At 36.2% G+C, this 27909-nt stretch overlaps 1 protein-coding gene across 1 annotated transcript in view; it reads left to right on the top strand.

Moving 5' to 3' along the window:
- The first annotated feature begins 244 nt into the window (after window positions 1–244).
- LOC145283949 (neuropeptide Y receptor type 6-like) overlaps window positions 245–27909 on the top strand; it is a 122772-nt gene continuing 95107 nt past the window's right edge. The window contains exon 1 of the mRNA XM_080133046.1: window positions 245–1068. The gene's annotated coding sequence lies outside the window, so the exon portion shown is untranslated. The remainder of the gene's footprint in view (window positions 1069–27909) is intronic.

Genomic DNA, 27909 nt, shown 5'->3' on the forward strand with positions numbered 1-27909 from the left:
GATAGGCCCTGAACTGGCATCTAAGCTTCAGCCTCCGTCCCATCGACGAAACGTTGCATCCCTCTGCCTTTTCTACAAGTATTTTAATGGTGAATGCTCTGACGAACTGCAGACACTTGTGCTATACGACGTAGACACCCTCGACAAACCTGACAGGCAACTAAATCCCACCCCCATACAGTAGAGATCTGTAGATGTAAAAGATCTTTCTACTCCAGTAGTTTCTTCCCCAGAACCGCTAGACTCTGGAATTTCATTCCAGGTCCCTGCTTCCCTAACTATACTGACATGCAGAAGTTCAAGTGTAACGTGAACCGATATCTTGCTGCCCAAATCCCAACATAGTGCCCCAGCAGTTGCTGCCCCTGATAGTAGCCCCCCCTACACCAAAGTGGCAATGTGCCTTGTTTTGGGGTGAAAATGTAATTAAAAAAAAAAAAAAAGTTCCCAGCAGGATCAAAAATAAATAAATAAGTAAAATATGTCGAAAAAGGCTCACTAAATAAATAACTTCACTTTATTGAAAAGCTAAACAAGCTATTGTATTTGTTTAATTCTTTATTAGATCTGTCAGCTTCATTAAAAAGCATCGCGAAAAACTGCAGGATATTGAGTGACAGGGAAAGAAAGCACATCGGATGGAAAATTGAAGAATAAATATGGCAGCCATTAACAAAAAAAAAAAAAAAAAGCAGCAGCAGCAGCTTTAAATTACAATTAAAAAATTGGCTGAGAAAGTTGTATGCAATGATTTTTTTTTTCTTCTCTTCAATTTTGGCACGTAAGTTGCATTATGTTGAGGCACGTGATTGTGCGTCGTGTGCATTATTTAAATGCAAAGTTGAAAAAAAAAAAAGAAAACAAAACCAAAAAATAAATTTAAAAAAAAAAAAGAGATTGATGCAGATAAAATGAATAACATGAACGTAGCCGCCGCTATTCTGTTTTTTTTACTCTTCAAATGCATAAACAGTATCCCGTGAATACCTATTTTTTTTAAAAGAAAAAGGTACATCAAATCTGTTGCCAAAATAGCTGGAAAAATGGTTGAATCACTCTACCGCTCCAGTAAGTATCTCACTGCCAATGCAATCCTCTATCTATCTGTATAAGAGTCAAATACGTTCTAAAATGGAATACTGTTGTCACATCAGAGCAGGAGCTGTTTGGTATACTCTGTCCAGCCTTGACAGAGTTCAAAACCATCTGCGAAACCAAGTAGGTGATACCCTTTTCTCTTCTCTGCAACCTCTTTCCCACAGAAGAAACGTTACGAGCTTGTTTCTGTTCTATCATTATTTTCATGGTAAGTGCTCGTCTGAGCTCCAATCTATGGTCTCCTCTTGCCGGACTTTCACAAAAAAAAACGCTCGTCTAGCTACAACCACTATCAACAAGTTCCCCCATTATAAACGATTTCCCCCACTCTTTATCTGTGCCTAAATCTAAACTCAGATTCCATGAACAACACTTCTTTTCTAGAACTACCCGCCTGTGAAATACTGTTCCACTGGTCTGCTTCCTGGCCGACTACAATAAGGTAGCCTTCAAGTCCAATGTAAAACAAGTTCTTGTAGAACCGTCCCCATAAATAATCAAATTCTACATAATTTACACCATTAACTATTAGTACACTACCGCCTTACATTCGTTAACCCTTTTCCTTGAATGGCTTTCAGGCCTTCATAAGAGGTGACTGTTAAGTTGATTGGTTGTTTTTGTTTTACGGCATATCAACCCTTTTCAGGTTATTTAATGCCGAATCCAAAGATTCGGAAGAAAAATTTTTAATAGTAATAATAATATTTTTTGTTTTCAAGTCGGTTTCTATTTAACCCATAGTTGGGACCCTAACAGGTACTACCACTCCGGATCAGAGTGGACCTGGGAGCAATGTCAATTAAAGGGTGGATCCACACTACCCAAAACCGGCAAGAAAAAATGATGTTGTTTTCCCAATACACATAAACTGTTATTGGCCAGATATTCATTTAACGATAGAGGAAAACTTTTTAAAAAAATTTTGTTAACTAAAAAAAAAACAAATATCTATCATCCGAGCTGTTTTGACGACACATTCTCATGCCCGAAACACTCCGACAAATCCTTTCTCTTTTCTTAGACTAGCGCCCGGTCCGCAGCCCCCACTTTGTCTGTCTTTCTCTGCTCTCTCCCCGCGAGTTCTTGTTGAGCCGTCCCCATAAATAATCAAATACTACCCAACTTACACTATTAGCTATTATTACACCACCACCACCGTACATTCATTAACCCTTATCCTCGAGTAGCCTTTGGGCCTTGATAAATGGTGACTACCACGTTAAAAATGATGAAAAAAGAAGGTACTTAAGGATTGTGTTATCGTCAACTTATTCTGGGCAAGTTATGTGCAAAAGGTGGCAAAACGATTAACCAATAAAAATCGCAGCAACTGACAATTGGCAAACACAATTAAAATATTACAGAAAATTCGGTGCTTCTTCAGCTTGGCACTTATGACGGCAATTAAAAGTAAAGAAAATACAGAAAAGTCTGTGTCGTATGTACCATTCACGGAACGAAGATGAAATATTAAAAAAAAAAAATCTCGGAATTGACTTAAGTATTTTTCTTTTGTTCAAGAAAATCAAATTTTACTCCATGTTGATGCGGAGGAAAAAAGTAGCGGCCATTAAAGAATCAAGGGTGGACAACCGACTTTAATTTCAATTTTTTTTTTTGATAATGTCAGAAAGACAACAGAAACTTAGGAATTAAAACCAAATCTATAAAGTTTCTGAATTTTGAGGATTAGTTATTCATATCATTTGGATCCTTTTCTCATCTTAAGGGTGATTTTCACAACGTTTCGGTCGATGTAACCTCCAACCTTCTTCAGGTGTATCTTGTCGATCTCGGGAATGTTTCTGTCGAACTCAGGAATTTGGACGGAATTTCAAATGGAGCCTTCCATTTACTTCACAAGGTACTATGTTCTTGTTCTGTCAGCCATGACTTGATAGAGGTACTAAGTAATTTGTAAATGCATTATTTTTTTCAGTCGCCCTCACTGAGAATTGAACCTTCAGAAGAATATCATTTTCACAATTGATTTTTCCAAGTACTCTAACCACTGTGCCATGGGTCCTTGTGTTGTAAACGATGTTGGAGGTTACATCAGCCAAAACGTTGTGAAAATAACACTCAAGGCGAGAACAGTAGTCCGAATAATCCAAATAATATCAATTAATAACAAGATACACCTGTTTCTATATTGTTATAATAGAAACACCCCAAATGCTTATAAAATTGCTTGTGTTTTAATTTCTACAAAACGATTGGATGTAAACAACTTCCAAAACTTTCATTTTAATTCATGATGATAGGCTAAGAATTTTAAAACCAGAAATGATTTTATATTCAACAGTTCCAAATTCCTTTCAACTTTGAAACGATTTGAAAGTAATCCACCTTTTTATTTATTAACAAAATATTAAAATAATTTGCTCATTTACAAAGGAATCAAAATACATTATGGTAAGTAAATTAATTTTTTCAATAATATTTTTTTTAAATCATATTGTTTAGATTCTTTAGACTACTGTTCTCATCATCTATGCCACGGATCTTTGCGGAAGGATCCATAGCATAGTGGATAAAGTACTTGGTAAAATTCGATTATAAAGTTACATTCTTCTGGAGGTTTAAGGTTCAACCCTCAGTGCGGGTGACACTCAAAATACAATTAAGATTTGCTTAGGACTTCTATGCAATCATGACTGATGGAATCAGAGCATGTTTCCCTGTGGATTAAATAAAAGGTTCTATTCGGAATTTTTTGTTGATTCCTGAGTTTATTCCTGTATTCGACAAGATACGTCTGCAGAATGTTGAAGGTTACATCAGCCAAAACGTTGTGAAAATAACACTCAAGATGAGAACAGTAGTTTGAAGAGTCTAAATAATATCAATTAATGACAAGATACACCTGAAGAAGGTCGAAGGTTACATCAGCCAAAACGTTGTGAAAATCACACTTAAGGCGAGAACAGTAGTTCGAATAATCCAAATAATATGAATAACCAATCCTCATCTCAAAAATTCAGAAACGTAGGAGTTTTTTTTAATTTCATTTTATTTTACACAAACATGTCGAAGTTAATCTATATATCTATAAAAGTGAACGTGTCTGTCTGTCTGTCTGTCTGTCTGTGTGTCTGTGTGTCTGTCTGTCTGTGTACATTTCCCTACGCAATAACTCTGTCAATTTTTAGTCTATAGACTCGAAATTTGAAATACCGGGTACTGAGATTTGGGAAAATCGATGTGACGGGTGTCAGCCAGAAATTTGGCTGTTAAGGGGTCAAATTTCAACGATTTGACCTTTAAGAACTCTACCAAACTCCTCCGACAATTTTGGGTCTAGACACTTGAAATTTTAGATTTAGGTTCCTTGAACATGGATCTAACTTAATAAAGTGATTTGAGCCCGAAACAATAAATTTTAAGGGGTCATAATAGGGGTCAAAGTTTTAAAAAATTAACCATTTTTTTTGTTTTTTTGCTTTTTTTGCACAGCATACACCTCCAAACACCCGAGCAACGCCGGGCACCCCTGCTAGTAAATTATATATTTGATAATACATATAATAAATCTTGACTTAATGGGTCACTGATGGTCGTTATATTGTTTTAGAATGGAAAGATATGTTATCAAGCTTCTCTCATTAATATACGATAAAGATTTTATTTGAAATCTTATATTGATTTTTTTCTAATAGTTACAAAAAAGTACATTAAGATCTGGCATTACACCAAATTGGTGACGTAAAAACAGTTGTTTTCATTTTTGTACCATCTGCCATTAATCTTTTGTGCTCATCTAATCACAGATTTCAAGACTATAAAACAAAATTTAAAAAAAATATTTGCCAAAACATTCTTGTCAAAACAAAATGGATTTTCACATTTTTTCTTTTTTTAGATAATTTTCATTTTCTATGATAAGACATTTTTTTGTCTTTGTCATTTTTTTTTTTAAATCTTAGAATAAAATGCCTTCCATCTCAACTGAGATATAGACTATCAACAAAAAAATCTTTAGCTCATCTTGCTTTAAGGTTTTCATGCCAACGAGTTGCAGCCATGTCTATACCTTTTCTCTTTATGCCCAAACTTTTTATTTATCTGTTCTTTATTGAGATGCATAATTGGCCAAATGGATGTCACCACAAACTGTAAGATAGATTCCGTCATTTACACACTAGCCTGAACATTCCTAATCTCATTTCAGTTCTAATAAATAAAATTAGATCAAACAGATTTTAAAAATTGAACCTAAGGAGCATATAAGCTGACGAATCAAACTGAGCCTGACTAGCCCACTTTCATTTGTTATGGTTGTACCATGTTATTCACAAAAAAATATACTTTTGTTGAAATTTTTTTAAAAGTTTACTTTATATGGTTCGTCAGTTTGCTAACATGGAGACATTTTTGAAAAAATACTGAGTATAACAAGATACAAGGTCGAAAGTTACATCAGCTGAAACGTTGTGAAAATGACACTCGAGATGAGAACAGTAGTCCGAAGAATCCAAACAATATGAATAATCAATCCTCATCTCAAAAATTTAGTAAGTATTAAGAACCAGGAAATGAATTGTCTCCGTTCAGTAGAAGAAGCAATGTGCGTGCGTGCGTGCGCGTGTGTGCGCATGTGTGTGTGCATGTGTGTGTGTGTGTGTGCTTGCAAAAGAGTACAACTCAAATTAGACATTTGTGCTCGAAAAGACAAGCGCAAATTTTATATTGAAGAAGCACCTTCCATATAATTTTATTTGTATTATTTTGATTGATATTGCCTCATCAATAAATTATTTCAGCTGATTTTGAATTGTGAACGAACAGGACAAAGGATCAAGTTGTTTAATATTTCAACTACATGTCAGAAAAATATCTCTACTTTCTAACTGACTCCAATATGGTCGTGTTCAAGTCCAACGTTAACAAATTCTTGATGGGCCATCCCCTTAAGTAATCCAAGTTATCAAATTTCCACTACTAACGATCACTACAACATGTTCCCTTTGACCACTGTATATTACATAACCCTTATCCTCGAGTGGCCACTGAGCCTTGATAAGTGTTGACTTATTTATAAAGAAAAAAAAAACCTAGAATTTACTGTGGACTAAGTCACTGTGGGGAGGCATGTGAAGCTCCCTTCCAGTTCATCGTGACTAGAGCAGGCAATCAATCGATTTGATTGAAAAAAATGGGTGATTTCACAAATTTCGATGAAAATAAAAATATTGGAAGTGTGAAACGTTCATTGATCCTCATTCAATCCCGGGCAACTTTGGGTCTGCTTGCTAGTGTTTTATTAACTACGATGTATCGAACAGACATTTCCAAACAGTTTTCCTCTGTCACGCCTAGGTATTCAAAATCTTTTTTTTTACTATTATGCGTAACTTCCCAATGCAATGATCTTATTTCATGTAATATTAAAAAGGCATATTGAAAGACAAGTTGTGGACATAGTTTGGTTACTTAGCCCCAGGCGCGTCACCGGCGATGGGATCATTTGCCCTTTTGATTGGACACACATAGGTTTATGCAAACGATGGTTCATTCAAGCTATTTTACATTTTACCTGCAAGGTTTTTGTGAGTGATGTCTTTTCTTTGTTGGTGCAATTTGATATTTGAGAACTGATTTCTTAATTAATTTTGACACTAGCAGGACCAATGGAAATTCCCCAGCCGACTCTTTCATATGTAATATATTGATGTTGGCTTTCTGTGGATGTCTAGTGTAAACGGAGACGCCCTGATATTATTGTAGCTCTTTTGTTAAAACTGCAAAAGTATTTATCTAAGCTAACAGGGATGTAAAATACACTAAAATATGATATTTTAATTTATGCAGATTTCGTGTAAACTATTATAGTTAATTTCTTTATCGATTTTTACATATCATAAAGTTGTGATTTAAAAAAAAAAATATCCATATGACTTGGGTGCATCAACTTGAAGTGAAACCGAAACCAAAACTTATGAAGAAAAAAAAAAAATTATATATATATATATATATATATATATATATATATATATATATATATATATATATATATATATATACACATACAGGGTGTCCACAAAGTCTGGCTACATAATCTACACGGTGCCCACAAAATCTGGCTGCATAATCTACACGGTGCCCACAAAGTCTGGCTGCATAATCTACATGGTGCCCACAATGTCTGGCTGCATAATCTACACAGCGCCCACAAAGTCTGGCTGCATAATCTACACGGTGCCCACAAAGTCTGGCTGCATAATCTACATGGTGCCCACAAAGTCTGGCTGCATAATCTACACGGTGCCCACAATGTCTGGCTGAATAATCTACACGGTGCCCACAAAGTCTGGCTGCATAATCTACACGGTGCCCACAATGTCTGGCTGAATAATCTACACGGTGCCCACAAAGTCTGGCTACATAATCTACACGGTGCCCACAAAATCTGGCTGCATAATCTACACGGTGCCCACAAAGTCTGGCTGCATAATCTACACGGTGCCCACAAAATCTGGCTGCAAAATGTAGCCAGACTTTGTGGACACCCTTGTAGAATAATCAAAAGAACTGTGTTAGTCAATAACACAACAACAACAACAATAATAATAATGATAATAGCAGCAACACTTACCAAGGGTCCAGCTTATGCACAAGACTGACACCAGATTGAGCTGGACTGAGGGCTTGTATTTATGTACAAGCATATCCAATCAGGTGATTCAGCCAATTATAATCCAAAGAATAGACTGGCCCATGTGTGCACAATGGAATCTCCCATTGTGCCATAAATAGTTCTCCTCTTTCATGAGAGGTAACTTTAGTCTTTGCCAAGTTATCCACAACTTGAACGCTGACCGAAAGTCCACTACACAATCCAATAACCCTGTATATATATAGATAGATAACTTTACTTCCTTTAGCTATAATCGAAACCGAAACCGAAGCCAAAACTTATGAAGAATTCTTAGTAAAATTATTACAAGACATGGAAGATCGTAACAATTAAATGACAGTCACTCGGAAGAAAAAAAGATGTAAGTGTGACACACAAAATAACACACACGCTATCGTATTAATATTTAGATATTAGCACACCTATTCGAGCCATCAGCCCACCAACACATTCTAGGATCGTAAAAGCTGTTCCAATTGTACACATTTTTTGTTCTACATTTGGAGCAAAGTGGAACACGTGCTAACAGTCAACAATTGGGCAACGTTTAGCTTTGCAATCAAAAGGTTAAGGTTATCACACAGAGGCCATAACAGACAAGGTCACATCATTGGTCCTTATATAAGAGAACTGCCATATGCGAATAGGCAATCCATCCAGACTAATACAGTACACAGGGTGGAGCAATAAAATTGCCATCCTAGAAAAGACGACATGATTCCATTTCCGTTTGATGAAAACCGGTTTTCTTTTTTTTGTTGCAGACCATCTACTAGTTGGCCTGTTGTGTACAAATCCCAAGAGTGATAAGAGCCTTCTATCACGTCTGAAAGCGACACAATGTTCAACGAGCGAGATCGGAGATGTGCTGCTGTACAACCTATGCTCTCTACCAATCCAATTTAACAGGACCATTGCCAGCACCCTCAAAATAGAAATCTGGATGGTTCAACGCTTGAAAGCACAGCTCGTTGAACATTGTGTCACTTTCAGACATGATAGAAGTCATATTCTTTTCATTGTTTTGACTCGAGTATATATCCGTTAATTTCTCATGTTTTTATATAAACTGATGTGATTCTCGGTTGATTAAGAGAATATACAAGGTTTTTTTTTTTTTTTTTTTTTTTACATAGATGTCACCACTTGGCCAATTGTATACAAATCCGAAGAGCAATAGGAGCCTTCTATCATGTCTGAAAGTGACACAATGTTCAATGAGCAAGATCAGAGATGCTCCGCTGTACAACTTATGTTCTCTACAGATCAAAGTTATGACAACAGGACCATTGCCAGCACCCTCAAAATGTATCACTGGATTGCCACGAATAACAGAGGTGTGCCCAGAGTGATGAAAACAAAGTTTCCGGTCACGGTTTCTGGTGTGGTTTCAAGTGAGGGCCATATCATGCCACCTTACATCTTCAAAGTCGATTCGAAAGTCAACACCAAAGTGTACCTGGATGTGCTGAAGAGTGTGGTGATCCCCTGGTGCAATCAGGTGACCGCTGGCAGACCCTGGGTGTGGCAGCAGGACTCGGTGCTGGCACCCAAGTCCAAAGACACCCAGCTTGGCTTCAAAAGGAGTGCTACGACTTTGTACCTTTCTCTCACTGGCCTCCCTCCTCCCACGACCTGAACCCACTGGACTACTTTGTTTGATTGTACGTCAAGAACATCACCAACATAACCTCCCACAGCACCAAAGCCAGCCTGATCACTGCCATCTGCCGAGTTTTTGCTGAGCTCCCGCCGGCACTTGTGGAAAGGCATGCTCCCAGTTCCGGATCCGTATCAAGGTGGTGGTTGAGGCTGAAGGCAACTACATTGAATAGATGTCAGCTCTACTACAAAATTAAGTTACCTAAATTGATTTTTTCAATAAAAGTTTTAAAATGAAGCCGTAGTGTTATTTTCTTTAGAGCGACACTTTTATCGTTCTAACCTGTATTATATGATTATGCAACAGAAGTGGAATCAACAGGTTGGCCAAGTACGTCCAAGGATGGAATACTGCTGCCATATCTGGGCAGGAGCTGCTAAAAACAGCCTATCCTGCCTTGACAGAGTACAAAATAGACTTCGTGGCTTAGTGGGGGATGCCCTTTTCTCTACCCTGCAACCTCTCTCCCACAGAAGAGACGTTGCGCGCCTATCCTTGCTTTATCGTTATTTCCATGGCAGGTGCTCGTCTGAACTCCAATCTCTGGTCCCCCTCCTCGCCAATCTTTCATGAAAAACACCCGTCTAGCTGAATCCACTGTGAAAAATTTCCCCCACTCTTTATCTGTGCCTAAATCAAAACATGGATTCCATGAACAAAGCTTCTTTCTTAGAACAGCACGCCTGTGGAACTCTGTTCCGTCTGCCTGCTTCCCACCTGACTACAACTTGGATGTGTTCAAGTCCAACGTTAACAAATTCTTAATGAACCGCCCCCTTAAGTAAACACTTCATCAAATCTCCACACTAACGTAATGTACTTGCAATAACCATTATCCCTGAGTGGCTTCCGGGCCTTGATAAGTGTTGACCACTGTGTAAAAAAAAAAAAAAAAAAAAAGGAAACACACCTTTAGCACATCACTACATCTGCACGCGTGCACCCTTTCCTGATTTCCACCAAAAGCTTTATTCGCACCATTACAATTCAGTTTGAATCAAGATGCCAAAAGAAACAGATGTGATCTGCCTCTCATCATATCTTAGGCAGAAGACAAATGAAATACCTGTGTACCACGGTTCCTCAGGTCTCCCCATAAACACATACCTCAGTAGGGTGGTTTATTTACCCAGCTCTGCTTCACGGGACCAATTAGTGTTAGAAGACCGTCTCCAGTCCCTAAATGCAGTGGCTAACCCTAAGTTCCTGTGGCAACACTTTTATCTTTGTCTAGTGATGGACCCTTCAAAATGTAACCAGACACTTACTTGTCACTGGAACTACCGCTCTGATGCCCAGAATGCACAAAAATGCGGATAACCCTAATTGGCAATACCTTTAGCTGGGCAGGTGCTATGGTTTGAGTTCTTTTCATAGGTGCTTTGATGAATAGCTGGTTTTGGTGTCGGTGCTGTAATTAACTGGGTTTTTGAATCAAAGCAATTCAATAATAACTCAGAGATCTTTTTTATAAACGAGAATAATTATTCATAAGATGTTTCAAGGAACACTTTATGTAAAGGAAAGTTAATTCTTCAGGTTCTTAACGGTTTCAAGATGCAGGATATTTTCAACTTAGGTTCGTTCAGACAGCTTCTCAGTCAGAGGAAGAAGAGCTTTTCAACTTAGCTCTTTCATGGAGGTTATCTAGCCCTGGGCAAGAGCTCAAAGCTGGGGTGTGTACTCTTCGACGCCCAGCAAGCAAATTCTTTATTTTTTGCCAAACAAAATGTTTTTCTTTTATGGCCAGGTTTAAAGTTGATAGCTCTTCTTGATGTTGAAGTTGGATTCTCAACTGACAGGGATTCATGTGGCTTACGCCAGGCTCAATCAAGCAATCTACTGTAGGGGACTAGGATATCTAAATACCCCAATCCCGTTACAAAAGAATAATGAAACGGATGGGAATTGAAGGAAACAAAGACTCAATTAATGGATAAGATAAACGTCGTTTATTTGCTGTTGAAAGAAATGAACATTTTAGTTATAACATGTCCGCGCGTATGTAACCAATGTCCGTTGCAGGACTGGTGTTGTAGCAAGAAAAGGAAATGTGTTTTCATCTCAAGTTTGGGTCATTATTGTTTGTTCGCGCGTGGGAATTGAAGTGAGTGTTGTAGTGGAAATGAGAATCCAGCGTGTAGGCAAGGAAGAGGATATTAGAGTTGTCATCAGTTAGTAGTCAGCTACGCGAAGGTGTTCTTAGTGGCAAGTAGTAGATGGAGAGAGAAAGAGTGAGAATGTATACATACAGTCATTAGCTCGTGCCCCATACATAGTAGGAAGTGGGCGTGAGGTGCGCGTGCGCGCGCGCCGAAATGGCGGCGGCTTGTTCGCCCAACCTCTCTAGTTGAGAGTTGGTCCTAAAAAGAGGATTAGAAACAGCTGGTCTCCATGTTTTATACTCGCTTCTGGAGTGTCTTTTGCGCATGTGTATTTCCTTAGAAAGCGGAAGTGACGTCGTCCATGTGTGTGTTCGTGTTCGTGTGTGTGAGTACATGTGTATACGTAAGCGTGTGTGTATATATACGTGAATGTGAGTGTATGTACGCGAACGTGAATATGTACATGTGTGGACGTGGGCGTGTATGTTTGTGTGCGCGTATGTATATGACAGCTTGAAATATGAATGTGTGTTTTGTGTGAGACTTAGAAAGGGCTCTTACACTACCGATCAGCTTGGCTTCTTTCTATTTAAATATAAATTTAGCAGGTGCCCGGCTCCCACGGCAAATCTTTTCTGATTGGTGAAAGTTGGATTTTGACAGCCAATCAAACTGTTGGAAATTAACCAATCAGTGTTGAGTATTTTGGTATTTTGTAAAGATTTGTAAATATTGTTGTTTTCAGCTGCTGCTGCTACTATTTATCATGTTTGGGGCTGTCCCTTTTAATTCCATAATGCATTTGCTGCTCCTGCTAATTTGTTATTATCTTTACGAGAAAGATTCACAAATCAAAACGAGATCTCGCACTCAACTTCGTAACAACACTGACCTCAAAACATTTCCATACAAACACCAAAAGAAGCATCTGTTACCTGCAAACAGAGACAAAGAGCAGAAATCATCACATCTCGAAACATTTCTGATAACGCTTCTAAAGTTGTTTTTTAGTGACGAGAAGAAATTCGATGTTAAACATGTTAACATCCAAAATAATTGGATGTGGTATCGTACTGAGGATGTTGAGTCGCAGGTTGTTACTTAGAGGCAACTGCCTAGTGCCTTGTAATAGTCTGGGCCGCGATGACAGAGACTGGGGGGGGGGTCCTCTGGCTTTTGTGGGTGATGGTTTGAAATTGAACCAGGAAATATTGGACGCAAAAATCTTGACATAAAAATGATTTGAATTACTTTTTATTAATGTTATTTCATCCCAGCACAGCGATCTAGCGTTCTCATTCGATTGTCGTTATTTTTCCGAAGTTGTTCACACCTTTTAATTTGGGGTGGATGTGAATGTGACTCGATAGGACCCTTCTGTAAGTCGGAGATCTCGTGAAATTTATCTTTAAAGGTCCCAGTGATACTCTACCACTTTCGACTTACAGACGTCCCTCCACCTGCAACCATGGTCTCTAAATATCGGTGGATACCGACTACGAATTGGTGAATGCCGAATCATACCCCACATATCCTATATCTGGTGACTCCGCCGCGAATCCTACAACCCGTTTTCATCTTTTTACTCAGTAAAAATACGACCTTTGACCTTCCCGTCAATGTTAGTACACATAAACAATAAATGTTCACTTCGGCACTTCTGCATGTCAATGACATTGTTGGAATTTTTTTGTACCAATAATTATGCATCCCCTGTTTATATATTTATTATATTTTTATTCTGGTTCTTATATTTGATTTTCTGTATTTCGTATCTATTATGATTCTTAGTTTCGTATATTTTGAGTTTGTACGAAATTCTCTTTGAAGAAAAGGGCAATGCTAGCTCCTTGATGACGTCACGAGTCCCAGCACGAAAATCGGCCTCCTTTGAATTCCAGCGACGTGGATATTGAACGTGAATTCATTGCCCGGCACAGATATGGAATTTTGACGAGCCCTCCTTAAAAGAAGAATACCCGGCAATAGAACACTGGAATGTGATGAAAGCGAACTTCCGAAGACTTTATTTACCTGGCTATGGTTTGCACATATTTAGAAGGAGTGTAATTTTTTAAACGACTTTAAATTGAGAAAAGAAAAAGGCACATGCCTGGCCGCCATCAATTTATGAGTACTTCCTAAAATTTATTGCATATGAGAGAGTGATTAGAAACTACTATTTGAATTATATTGTATTCGTTCATTGATACGACATTTTCAATATAAGAACCAGCGTTTTTTTTTTTTTTTTTTTTTTTGCATTATATGTTGTTACTTATGGCCCTGAGGTTTTTTTTGGTTGGTTTATAGATGGAGAAGGGGTGAAGGAAATGAGGCCATAGAGGTCGCAACAAAGAATACATTTAATTGACAACGTTTGAGGTATGTAGAATCTGACTCCATGCAATTAAGGACAGACGAATATTGAAGGTTGAGAACCGGTTTTATTTATTAATGACAGTTTTAATTAGAAGAGGTAAAGTGTTCGTAGGATGTTTGTAGGTGTGTATGCATTGATAAGGAAAGAACTTTTGTAGGCTTGTATAATTTAACAAAGAATGAATGTTCGTAAGCGTACTTATCTTTTCGGACGATGGGTGGCCGGTCGTGCTACTGTCGGTGATATGTGTCCTGGCTTTTAACTTGAGAGCGGCGACTTCTTTCCTCAACAGCTAGCAGCACGGCGTCTTCGCCTCCTATGTTTTTCTCCTTTTCTTTTTTCTTTTCTCTAAAAATGCCTCGTTTTATAGGGGCACATCGGCTCCCACTGACTGTGATATTTTAGGCCTTTATTTTAGGCGCGGAGCTCTGCCATTGGTTGATAATTCTTTTGTGGTTATCTTATTTTTCTTTTTCCAAACGGAAACGGTGCGTGGAGCCATGTGCAAAAGACGATTTTTCATTTTGTCTCTTATGCTGGATACGTTAGCATCCGGTTCGCTGCTAATTCTCATCATGTTCCCACATACTTTGGCGTTCTTTGTTTTTGAGTTTAATGCCCGCAAAGGGAAAAATTTGCAACTAATTTTATTGTAAATAAAATATCTTCTTCGTTTTGAAACAAGACCTTTATATTTTTTTTACCTCCCCCTTTTTTTATTCCATCCTTTTATTTATATATATATTTTTTTTTATGGACATGAGTTTTTCATTTAGTTTGTGGAAGGGTGTATGCATTTTTTTTGCAGGCTAGTTATTTTCGTGTCGAATTTATCTGAAAGAGGACAAATTTCCAACATTTTGCAAATTTTTCGTTCCCTCATTCGGCACTTTTTGAAAATTAAGTGTATCCTTTTCTCATCGAAATACGTTTTAGTTCTCTTTTTGTAAAAGCATTTTGCAAATTTGTTTTCCCTTATTTGGAAGCATTTTTTGAATTCGTAGCTTTTATCTGAAGGCATTTTGCAAGTTTTCTTCTATTATTTAAAGGCATTTTCCAAATTTTTGTCCCTTTATTTAAAAGTAGTTTTGTAAATTTTCTGCTTTTATTTAAAAGCATTTTGCAAATTTAATGCTCCCTTATTTCGGAATGCTTTTCAAATTAAGTGGTCTGTTATTTCGAATAAATTTAGCAAACTAAGTTACTATCCCCCCCCCTATATGATACGTTATTTCGAAACGTGTTTATTCTCTTTCTGTCAAGGCGTTATTTTAGCTAAGGTTAATCACTAGCCCACTTGACTTTTTCTGTTACTTCCCCATCCCCAACGCCTGCCTTATTGATTCCGTTCCCTTCTTCCCTTCCCACATTGTTAACTTGTGTCTCTTACCGCCCCCTAAAAGATTCGACGACTACTATCTCTATTGAGTTAAGAAGATTTGTAATGTAATTCGGTGTGTCTCGGACATTCGACATTCGCCTAACTAAAATCCCCGAATTTTACATAGCACATCTGTACAGAGATTGCCTAACCCTAACCCTAACCCTAACCCCCTCAAAATAGCTTGCCGCCTAAACTGCATTTTAGTTGCATTGAATTTCCCCTTAAAAAAAAAAAAAATTTATGCTAATTATCTTCAAAAACTTTTTATATTAATGATTATTTTTCTACCTTAACGTTTTTCGTGAGTTTTGGATATGTCTATCACTGCGACATGACAATTGAGCAGATGCTATTGCTATAAAAAGAGTCCATATAAAATGGAAAAAAAGTGTTTTAATTTATGGTCGTACAGGATATAAATTTATACACTGTGGGGTTAAAAGCTTGAAAATCTTTATTAAAATTGTTAAAAGTAAAGAAGTTGAAACTATCAGAAAGTTTCTGCAAATAAAAATATTAAAAAAAAACAACACATATTAAAGTATAGCTCAAATTTAGCTGGAGGCACCCAGCCACGCTGGGTCATAAAATACGCTTAACAAGATTTTAATTTATACATATTTTGTATTTATTATTACAGAGCCAATTCTCTATTGGTTATTATATTGTATCCAATATATAGTAGTGATTTCAAAAGTTAAAAAATGACTTGGGTGCTATCAGCTAGAATCGAAATCAAAACATTTAGTGCTCTAGCTTCGTTCCCTACCGATGTAGCTATCAAGAGATAGGTAAGAAAGATTTAATATAAAACGGCTTGAAGAAATGAATTGAATCTGGGCATGCGAAGAAAGAAATAGAAATATGTCGGCAAGTTGAAATAAATTTGCTCATGCGCAAAAGTAATAGCAAGTTGAAATGAACATTTTGTAAATCAACTTGCTAACATATTTTTGTATGCGTTATTCACACATTCAAGCAAAGATTTTACTTGTTATAAACCACCCTTGGTGTATGATTGCTATTTCCTGTTAATTTCGGTGTTATATGACCAGTAGTTTAAAAATTTATCGGTTAAATTTTTACACACTGACAGACATACACACACCTACTGTTTTATTTATATAGAAGATAAATCTTTAAGCATGGAAGAAAACAGGAAACCCAACTTTGAGGGGAACGAAAAAATAGTTAAAAAACATCACCGGTGAACAAATAAAATTCGAAGGCGTGCTAATTTGCATTTATATGAAAGATTTTGGAATTAAAAATGTTTGTAATCGATAACTCATTTTCACCAACTGGATGGAGAAATTTTAATTATGGATTATGTACTGGGATTACTTTGTATCCTTTTGACTTACAGCATAAATTAATAACATCTCGAGTTAATCACTATACTAACTAAAAACCGGTACATCTCGAGTTAATAACTATACTAGCTAAAAACCAGCACATCTCTAGTTAATAACTATACTAACTAAAAACCAGTACATCTCTAGTTAATAACTATACTAAGTAAAAACCGGCACATCTCTAGTTAATAACTATACTAAGTAAAAACCGGTACATCTCTAGTTAGTAACTATATTAACTAAAAACCGGCACATCTCTAGTTAATAACTATACTAACTAAAAACTGGTACATCTCTAGTTAATTACTATACTAACTAAAAACCGGTACATCACTAGTTAATAACTATACTAAGTAAAAACCGGTACACCTCTAGTTAATCACTATACTAAGTAAAAACGGTTCATCTCTAGTTAATTACTATACTAACTAAAAACTGGTAGATCTCTAGTTAATAACTATACTAAGTAAAAACCGGTACATCTCTAGTTAATAACTATACTAAGTAAAAACCGGTACATCTCTAGTTAATAACTATACTAATTAAAAACCGGTACATCTCTAGTTAATCACTATACTAATTAAAAACCGGTAAATCTCTAGTTAATTACTATACTAACTAAAACCCGGTACATCTCGAGTTAATCACTATACTAAGTAAAAACCGGCACATCTCTAGTTAATCACTATACTAACTAAAAACCGGTACATCTCGAGTTAATAACTATACTAACTAAAAACCGGCACATCTCCAGTTAATCACTATACTAACTAAAAACCGGTACACATTTAGTTAATAACAATACTTACCGAAAAACGTCGAAGAATATATAAGCATAAATAACTTAGCTAAATGAAGGAAGGATCACCCTCTCGCTACCCCTCAATACCATTTCAAGCGTTATCGTTTAGTACTAAACTAAATAAATGAAAAACAATATGCCACTAACGTGATTTTTTTTTTTACATAGGCATCACCACTTATCAAGGCCCAGAGACCACTCGAGGATAAGGGTTAAGAGTGTACAGTAGTCAATTGGACAATATAGTAATCGTTTGTAATGGAAATTTGGTAAATTTTTTAACTTAAGTGGAACGGCTCATCAAGAACTTGTTTACGTTGGACTTGAAGACAATCAGATTGTAGTCAGCTGGAAGGCAGGAAAACGGAAGAGAGTTCCACAGGCGTGCAGTTCTAAGAAAGAAGCTTTGTTCATTGAATCTACGTTTAGGCACAGATAAAGAGTGGAGGGAAATTATTGATAGTGTGTTCAGCTAGACGAGTGTTTCTTGTGAAAGTTTGGCGAAGGGGGGACCATAGATTAGAGCTCAGTCGAGCACTTGCCATGAAAATAACGATAAAGCAGAGACAAACTCGCAACAATTCTTCTGTGAGAAAGTGGTTGTAGGGAAGAGAAAAGAACATCTCCTACGAGGCTCCTACCTTTGCATATTTACAAATAAAATACCTTAAAACGATAATTAAAATAATCTATGTGGCTAATATGCTTATAAATGGAATGTTAATATATATATATATATATATATATATATATATATATATATATATATATACGAGAAGTATTAACGTAAAGCAGCGTTATATAAGGAAACCAAACGCATAATCAATTTCAAATGATAACTAGGTACTCTAACGAGATGGTTTATGGGAACGGGATGTTCTACCAATATAGACGCGATGGTTTATGGTTTTACATATACTTCAACGCAATGGGCTGTTACGAAGTTATTGGTCGCTTGCTTCCTCGATAGATATATATCCGAAAAATTCCATTTTTCCAATGTTGATGACCTTATATGTGGGAGGTTTTGTACGAGCCTTTTTCAAGCCTCACACAAAAACACACATTCATATTTCAAGCTGTCATATACATACGCGCACACAAACATACGCGCCCACGTCCACACATGTACACATATTCACGTTCGCGTACATACACTCACATTCACGTATATATACACACACGCTTTCGTATACACATGTACTCACACATGCGAACACGAACACACACATGGACGACGTCACTTCCGCTTTCTAAGGAAATACACATGCGCAAAAGACACTCCAGAAGCGAGTATAAAACATGGAGACAAGTTGTTTCTACTCCTCTTTTTAGGACCAACTCTCAACTAGAGAGGTTGGGCGAACAAGCCGCCGCCGTTTCGGCGCGCGTGCACGCGCACCTCACGCCCACTTCCTACTATGTATGGGGCACGAGCTAATGACTGTATGTATACATTCTCCCTCTTTCTCTCTCCATCTACTACTGGCCACTAAGAACACCTTCGCGTAGCTGACTACTAACTGATGACAACTCTAATATCCTCTTACTTGCCTACATGCTGGATTCTCATTTCCACTACAACACTCACTTCAATTCCCCTACAGTTCTCCGCTTCGAACTGCTAAACATTGGAGGTCGTTCTCTGCTTTTTTATTACTACGATTATACCAACATGCACAAGTTTTTTTATGAAGTTCAATCGCACATTCTGTTTCTTTCTTCGCCTAATCATAAATAAAAACCATGGAATAAGATAGCTCCCACATGTTAAACTTTCAACGATGTGTTGCTAATGACATTATGCAAGTGCCAATGATGTTTTCATCTAACTAATAACTTGCCACTGTTTTTTCAGGCACCTTCATTAAGCAATAATGGTTTGGATTGATACGCATCATGCTTTTACTGTAGAAATGTTTTTGAAGAATGGTGACTCTTTAATTGCAACAAAGCTTTCGAGTTCATGACAAGTTAAGATGGCATGGTTCTGTTCTACATAGAAAATAAATACAGTTATGAGTTACAAATTTCAGAGTTACAGTTTTAAGGAAGTCACTTGAAGGCCTCGAAACGCTTCAATGTCAGACAGTATTCGAGCTGTGAGACTTTCTCTTACTCAGTCTCCTATGCGTTCTGCTCGCAAATATGCTTTGGCTTTGGGATCATGATTGAACAGTCAAAATAGTTCCACTGTACGAGCCTTTTTCAAGTCTCACACAAAACACACATTCATATTTCAAGCTGTCATATGCATACGCGCACACAAACATACGCGCCCACGTCCACACAATATTTTTTTTCACGTTCGCGTACATACACTCACATTCACGTATATATACACACACACTTACGTATACACATGTGCTCACACACGCGAACATGTACACATCACATGGACGACGTCACTTCCGCTTTCTAAGGAAATACACATGCGCAAAATACACTCTGGAAACGAGTATAAAAACAAGGCGATAAGCTGTTTCTAATCCTCTTTAGAACCAACTCTCAACGAGAGAGGTTGGGCTAACAGCCGCCGCCGTTTCGGCGCGCGCGCACGCGCACCTCACGCCCACTTCCTACTATGTATGGGGCACGAGCTAAAGACTGTATGTATACATTCTCACTCTTTCTCTCTACATCTACTACTGGCCACTAAGAACACCTTCGCGTCGCTGACTACTAACTGATGACAACTCTAATATCCTCTTCTTTGTCTACACGCTGGCCTACCATTCTCAATTTTCCTACAACATTTATTTCTCTTCCCACGCGCGAACAAACAATAGTGACCCGAACTTGAGATGAAAACACATTTCCTATTCTCGCTACAACACCAGTCCTGCAACGGACATTGGTTACATACGCGCGGACACGTTATAACTAAAATGTTCATTTCTTTCAACAGCAAATAAACGACATTTATCTTATCCATTAATTGAGTCTTTGTTTCCTTCAATTCCCATTCGTTTCATTATTCTTTTGTAACGGGATTGGGGTATTTATATATCCTAGTCCCCTACACCACACACTGATATGCAGTTTCATCCATGGAAATTAATGATTTGCTCAGAAACTGTACGAGGGCGACTGGGAAAATTGCATATCAAAATGTGAGATTATTTGGCCATTCGCCGAAAAGCAATATACATCATTGGATTGAACAAAACGAAAACGAAATATGTTTGAAGAATCATATTTAGTGACTGATTTTTAAAAGCATTTCAGACCCTACATATCTAATGCAACACCTATTGATGTGGACAATTAAAATAGATACGTATGCTCTAAATTATATTATACCAATTAGTTAAAACAATCAAATGTTACTCTGTTCCGTCTGCCTGCTTCCCACCTGATTACAACTTGGATGTGTTCAAGTCCAACGTTAACAAATTCCTAATGAACCGCCCCCTTAAGTAAACACTTCATCAAATCTCCACACTAACGTAATGTACTTGCAATAACCCTTATCCCTGAGTGGCTTCCGGGCCTTCATAAGTGGTGACCACTGTGTAAAAAAAAAAGAAAAAAGAAACATCAAGATGAAGTCTGTCTGTCACCCTTCAGAGGGTAAAGAATGAGGATGGTATGTTTTGGTTTCAATTCTAGTTGATGGCACCCAGGTCATAGTTTTAATCATACTATATTAGGTAAAATATAATAATCAATAGAGAAAAAAAAACACGGTACTCCATATCACGACGCTTTTCTATCAAAAACTCAACCCTAACGAGATGGTTTATGGGAACGGGATGTTCTACCAATATAGACGCATCTATGCTATTATGTATCTGTTTGCATGTATATATACCGGAAACATATCTCTATAACGAAACATATAAACCTATAAAATATATTATATATCCTAGTATTGAAAAATCTGCCTGCTTCCCACCGGACTACAACTTGGATGTCTTCAAGTCCAATGTTAACAAATTCCTAATGAACCGCCCCCTTAAGTAAACACTTCATCAAATCTCCACATTAACGTAATGTACTTGCAATAACCCTTATCCCTGAGTGGCTTCCGGGCCTTGATAAGTGGTGATCACTGTGTAAAAAAAAAAAAAGATAAACAACTCAAATAAAAGAATGAAATTAAGTTTATATCTAGACATGAAAACTTTTGTCTGCGTAATTAATTCGGACACGTTAAAATGAAAAATATAACTCTTATGATACCACCTTTATTTAAATCATATAATTAAGCCAGTATATTTGTTTAGAGGCTGTTTAATTTGATCATGTAGACGTATATTATTTTGAAATAAATAAACAAATAAATAAATAAAAACGAGAAATAAATGAATAAAGGAATAAAATGAATAAATAAATAAATAGAGTATATCAGTAAAATAGGAGAACAAGAAATGCGCCACCGGAAAAGAAAACCAACCAGAAAGTCTTAAAATAGGGAAACAACTGTTGAGAGTAAATAGTACTTCAGATCAAATCAAATACTTTGACCAAAAAGACAACTGTCTGTATTTTTGAGATGAGGTGTTTTCATTTATTGAGATTGTCGGACTGACTTCCTCATCTTGGTTGTTATAGTCACAACGTTTCGGCCGTTTGGTTAGTCCTAGTGACATATAGCCGAGTGGTCCTAGACGTTGTATCAAAGTTTATAGTTACCCAAAGGTGCTGAGTTCAATCCTGAACGAAGGCAGTGAAAAGTAACATTCAAAACAGAGAATCAGCAACTATGTCCAAGAGCCTAGCTGGAGTCCGAATACGGTACCCCCGTAATAATAATAAAGGGTTGGGTTCGAGACTCCTAACAAACAGTTCCCCAGTTCGATACAAAACACCTGATGAAGGCCGGAGGGCAAAAGGGCCGAAACGTTGTGACTATAACAACCAAGATGAGGAAGTCAGTCCGACAATCTCAATAAACAAAAGACAACTGTCTATTTAAAATGAAACCGTTGTGACAGCTTGATCAGGCGGGATTGTACTTCCCTTCTCTTCCCCCTCCCACCCCTACTTTCTTTCTTTTCCACATCTCTCTTCGAACCTCTACTGTCTGCATTCACAAACAAAACTATACCCCCCCCCTTTCTTTCAGCGTGTAAATCATGCACGGATATAGTAGTAGTATTTTCCGTGTTAGAAGCCTTGAATGAATTTGAATTTTAAATTGAAATGCGTACGAAATACGTTTGAAAGCCGAATTACAACGCAATATTATGAAAATAAACAAGTATTTACTTGTTTAAAATTAATATACTTTGGAATTTTATTTTATACAGAATTTTATGCAAAAAAAAAAAAATTTTTTTTTCTCGGAATATAACTCCGAAATATATTAATTTTAAGCAAATAAATACTTGTTTATGTTCATAATACTGCGTTGTAATTCGGCTTTCAAACGTATTTCATACATATTTCAATTTAAAACACCCGGATATATTTTTATATGCAAAATGAATGAACCTTGTCTTTCGTTTCAATAGCGTTTCCTTTCTCGGTCTAATGAGGTAGGTCTGTCTGAATTGAGATTCCACTGAAACATGTATGCACATATGTAACGAATAATGTTTGTATGATAAACAGACTATATACCTGCTCTGTCATCCATTGAGCAGTGGAATTTATGCAACCATTATATATATATTATTTTATATATATATATATATATATATTATTTTATATATATATAAAATAAAGTATATATATATATATATATATTATTTTATATATATATATTATTTTATATATATATATTATTTTATATATATATATTATTTTATATATATATATTATTATATATATATATATTATTTTATATATATATATTATTTTATATATATATATTATTTTATATATATATATTATTTTATATATATATATTATTATATATATATATATTATTTTATATATATATATATATAAAATAATATATATATATATATATATATATATATTATTTTTAAAATATAATTATCGACTGACACGTGTTCCGTCGTCTACGACTCATCAGAGCAGCTGAATTATATTTAAAAAATTATACATATGCCGCTCTCCATTTGGGCGTACCATACTGGTCAAAGAGAAAAAAATATTCCTAACTTGCATTTAGGTAAAACTACACTTTTGTATAATTCATTCAAAAAAGTATTGCAACCCCCCCCCAAATAACATCTATCTATCTATCTATCTATCTATCTATCTATCTATCTATCTATCTATCTATCTATATCTCTCTCTCTTTCTCTCTCTCTCTCTTTATATATATATATATATATATATATATATATATATATATATATATATATATATATATATATAAAGGGAGAGCGGTCATAAATATCTTATACGAAATCGGCGTCCTAAAATTCGAACATGTAGTTTTTATTGTTGCTTCATCTTAATTTTGTAAATGGCTGTAATGGACGCGTTACTTGAATCCAATTTAACTTTCCATTCGCAATTCAATCAATCCTTACACTTGAGCTGAGTAGATGACACACGGCTTTCTAATATTTCTCCACTCTTCGCTATTGTCAATCCTAAATAACCAGCAAGAGATCCAATAACATTTTCTTTATTCTTCATACAAGTCTTTATCTTTACGTTTCATAATAATTTGCACTCTGTTTTTTTTTCTTTTTGTGTTTAGCTTTGAACCATCTGATTTTTAAGTAAAATTTAAAAGCTAAATTCGCGAAATTTGGCTTTAAAAAGGCCAATCTGGCAATGTGACAGTGTCGTTGGGTGTAACAATAATAAAGATAATGATGGTAGTGAGGATGAGGTGGTGGTGATGGTGGTGGTGGTGGTGGTGGTGGTGGTGGTGGTGGTGATGATGATGATGATGATGATGATGATGATGATGGAAAGAAAGAGCATTGTTAAGAAAGGTTGTTATAGTATTGAATTAATACACACACACACATACACACACACACACTTATTTGTGGATAGAATGAATTGATAAATAAGAAATCCGTTTTCTTCCATGATGATTGGGATTGACACAAACAGCCATTAAAAACACACAAGTTGAAAAAGTTGACATTTTGGATTATAAAGATATCTAAAAAAAATGTCAGAAATGAAATCTCATCTCAAATGCCACCCTTGTTAAGAAAAACAAGTAACCTTATTTCTTGGGTGGCTAAGTTATTTTTGGGTCACTTGAAATATAAGCCAAATATTTATAAGTTTCTTTGGATAAGAAATAAACAAGATGGCGGATACGAATTCAAGTGCCCATTAATTGTTCTTCGGGAATTTGGTTATCCCTAAAAGACAACCAATTTTTTCTTTATTTATATGAAATGGCATTTGGGAAAACCCCTTGGTTATGTAAAGACAGCAATAGGAGGAGGGACTCTCCCACGTGTGTGATGGTGAAAATTAGAGACCTAATGGAGGATGAAAGTAATGGACCCTTCTGTTGAGAGTGGTGGCGGTCAGAGATGCAGATTTGAAGAAGAAAAGAAATTTTTTTTTGGAGCTTGAGAATTTCAAAAACTACCTGAGATTTGTTTACTGAGAATTGCGAAATGAAATTCTGTGGATAGGGAGGCGGTGTTAAGCCTACCTGATTCTCGATATAATGAATGACAAAAATAGCCTCGATGACGCACTTTGCCTGACCACCAGGGAACCAACACTATTCAGAGAAAAAAAAAACATGATATATGTCTCACTCGGCTCCAAGCCTCTGAATCCACACTGTGAAAAGTCCCAGATTTAAGGTTGACCACCCAACTTTACTAATAGAAGCCGCCAGTTCCCTATTTGTATTTAGAGTAAGAAACTCATGAATTATCAGAGTTTTGTAACTTTCAATGAATAGTTATCGATATGTTATTCATTCCTTTCTTTTTTATGGTTGAAATGACCTCTACTTTCCAGTGACGTCGACTTGAGAAACCAGGGCTCAACAGATTGTACACTCTATCAAAAACAATGTAGGGAGAGTGGCAGCCTGTCCGACTGGATCCTTTAATTAACCAGGACTCACGTCGAAGAAACAGCCCAGTCCCAGCAACCAAACAAAGCCCAGAGTGGACAAATCTGTTGACATCACCCGCCGGACGTCGTTTGGAGAGACAAGGGTACAGCAACCCTGGACCAGAACAAAAGAGTGACTTTCCTTTAATGTAACATCAATTTCGAATATCATTATAATAATATATGATCATTGCTTCAATGGTGTGAAAAAGACACTCCTACTGATTTTGACATGTAGCAATTATTCACTGAAGAAAAAAGTCAGCGAAACGTTACATAAAAAGGGAACATTTGAAAGAAATAAGATTAAAAAAATAAGAAAATCAAAGAACATTGTCTGCCAAGAGGTGCTGGAATGGAGGAGTAAATTAAAGATTGTTTATTACAATTTGATTTTATTATTTGGATTGAACTATGTAACACAATATTACTTTCTGAGTATTTATTAGTTCTTATTAATTTAGTATTTATGAATCTATTCCGTTTGAGCCAGTTCTACATATGAAATACAATGGTCAGTATTTTCATACAAATGTTAATAAACTTATAGTTGTTGCATTTTGTGTGTGTGTGTGTGTGTGTGTGTCTGTGTGCGCGCACGCGCGTGTGTGTCTGTGTGTGTGTGTGTGTGTGTGTGTGTGTATAAATATCCAAGTTTTTGTGCTATCCAGAAAAAATCTCATTTCTATCAAAACATATTTGTTGATTAAACATATTTCTAGTTCCATAGAATTTCCACGGGTCCTGCTAGTCCCCCCCTCAAGGTCCCAGTCCCCTTTGCACTCACCAAGCGGCAGTCTGGTTAGTGCTTTCTCTCCTTGGTCTTTCTATCCTCCTTGACCTCCTCACTTATTTGGTATGGTACCAGTTTGTTGACGCTATTATTATTGGCTCACAAGGAGCTTTCACACAGGTCATCAGAGATCTCTCCTTGAAAACAACCTGTGGTGTTCCCTGGAAACTGAGTGACAGCAAGTCTCCCCCAGATTTCCAGTACTCTCCACCTCTTTCCATAGTATTTGCAGATAAATTTGCATTATTGCAACAGCTGCTTGCCATTGATTTCCCGTAGGCAGCGGCCACTGGCCTTCACTAGAATTTAAGTGGCAATAACCCTCCTAAGCTTCCAGTTTGCACTTTTCCAGCGGAGGTTTGGTCAGTGCTCTCCCTTCGGTTTTTCCTTCCTCCCTGAGTCTACTTGGCTGTTTGGTTTCACTCTTTTTGCGGTATTGGGAGATAGGGTGTGGTTAGAGAACTTATAGATATGCGGCTTCAATGTTCTTGGTTTTATGTAACGTTTCATGTTTTGCCTCTGCAGCAGTTTGTCTGGCCCGCGCATGTTGCTCATGTGTGTTAGTCTCCACATTGAAGGGTTTTCTTTAATATTTCAGCTGTTTTCATTTCTTCTTCTTCTTCTTCTTCTTCTTCTTCTTCTTCTTATTATTATTATTATTATTATTATTATTATTATTATTATTATTTTATCTTTTGTTTCTTAATGCGACTAGAAACGTAGACACGTAATGCAGACTCCCTGTGAAGACCACTGAGACACTGAAATAAATTTATATTTTGTAAAATATAAAGTCGTTTTATTTCTGTGGTTTCACGAAAGAAGAAAACCACAGTGATTTCAGATTTCTTTTGCTAAAATTATACGCGAGAGTGAAAATTGATATTGTATATGAAATGTGCACATTAAAATACATTATTTTATTCTTCACGCAATATTTTAGTCACATTCTTAAATAAAATAATGACTGTATTATTTGGATTATGACGATTACTGTTCTCATCCTGAGTGTTATGCACACAACGTTTCGCCCGATGTAATCTCCGATCTTTTTCAGGTGTATCTTGTTGAACGTGAGAGTCATTCTGCTGAACTCGGGAATCTACATGGATTTTCAAACGGAATTCATTATTTATTAAGTAATTAAAGGAAATAATGCCATCAATATGTTTTGCAGTGAAATTCATCCGATAAATATCGAAAATCGAAAAAATCCGATCTTAAAAATAGTCTTTTTTCTTATAAATAAAAAATAATTTTGACAAGGGAATATTATACGTTACACCGGCCAAAGGAAATAATTCTCAGCAAATAATTTCTTAAAAAAAAAAAAAAAAATATCCAACAAAAAACAGTGTTATTATAATCTGAAGATATAGCTCAGTGGCAGAGCATTCGACTACAGCTTGAATGATCCCCTGTTAAAGCCCGGGTGTACCTCACCATTTTATTTTAATTTTTTTCTTATTAATGAGGCCAATTTACTATAAAAGAAGAGGTATCATTTAAAATCAGCGCAAATCATTTCTTTGTTGGCATATTTTAAAACTAAAAATTAATCAAAAGTGACTTTTCCAGGGCATTCATCATCAAATCCAAATATCAGCTGACGTAATATTGTAAACAAACACAGACGCAATTTGATTAATGACATTATCATTATTTTATTTTATTTATATTATATTATATTTATTTATGCATTTATTTTTGCGAATTAG

Source organism: Euprymna scolopes, chromosome 8 (genome assembly GCF_053919585.1).
Source record: "Euprymna scolopes isolate OS-2025 chromosome 8, ASM5391958v1, whole genome shotgun sequence".
NCBI lineage: Eukaryota > Metazoa > Mollusca > Cephalopoda > Sepiida > Sepiolidae > Euprymna > Euprymna scolopes.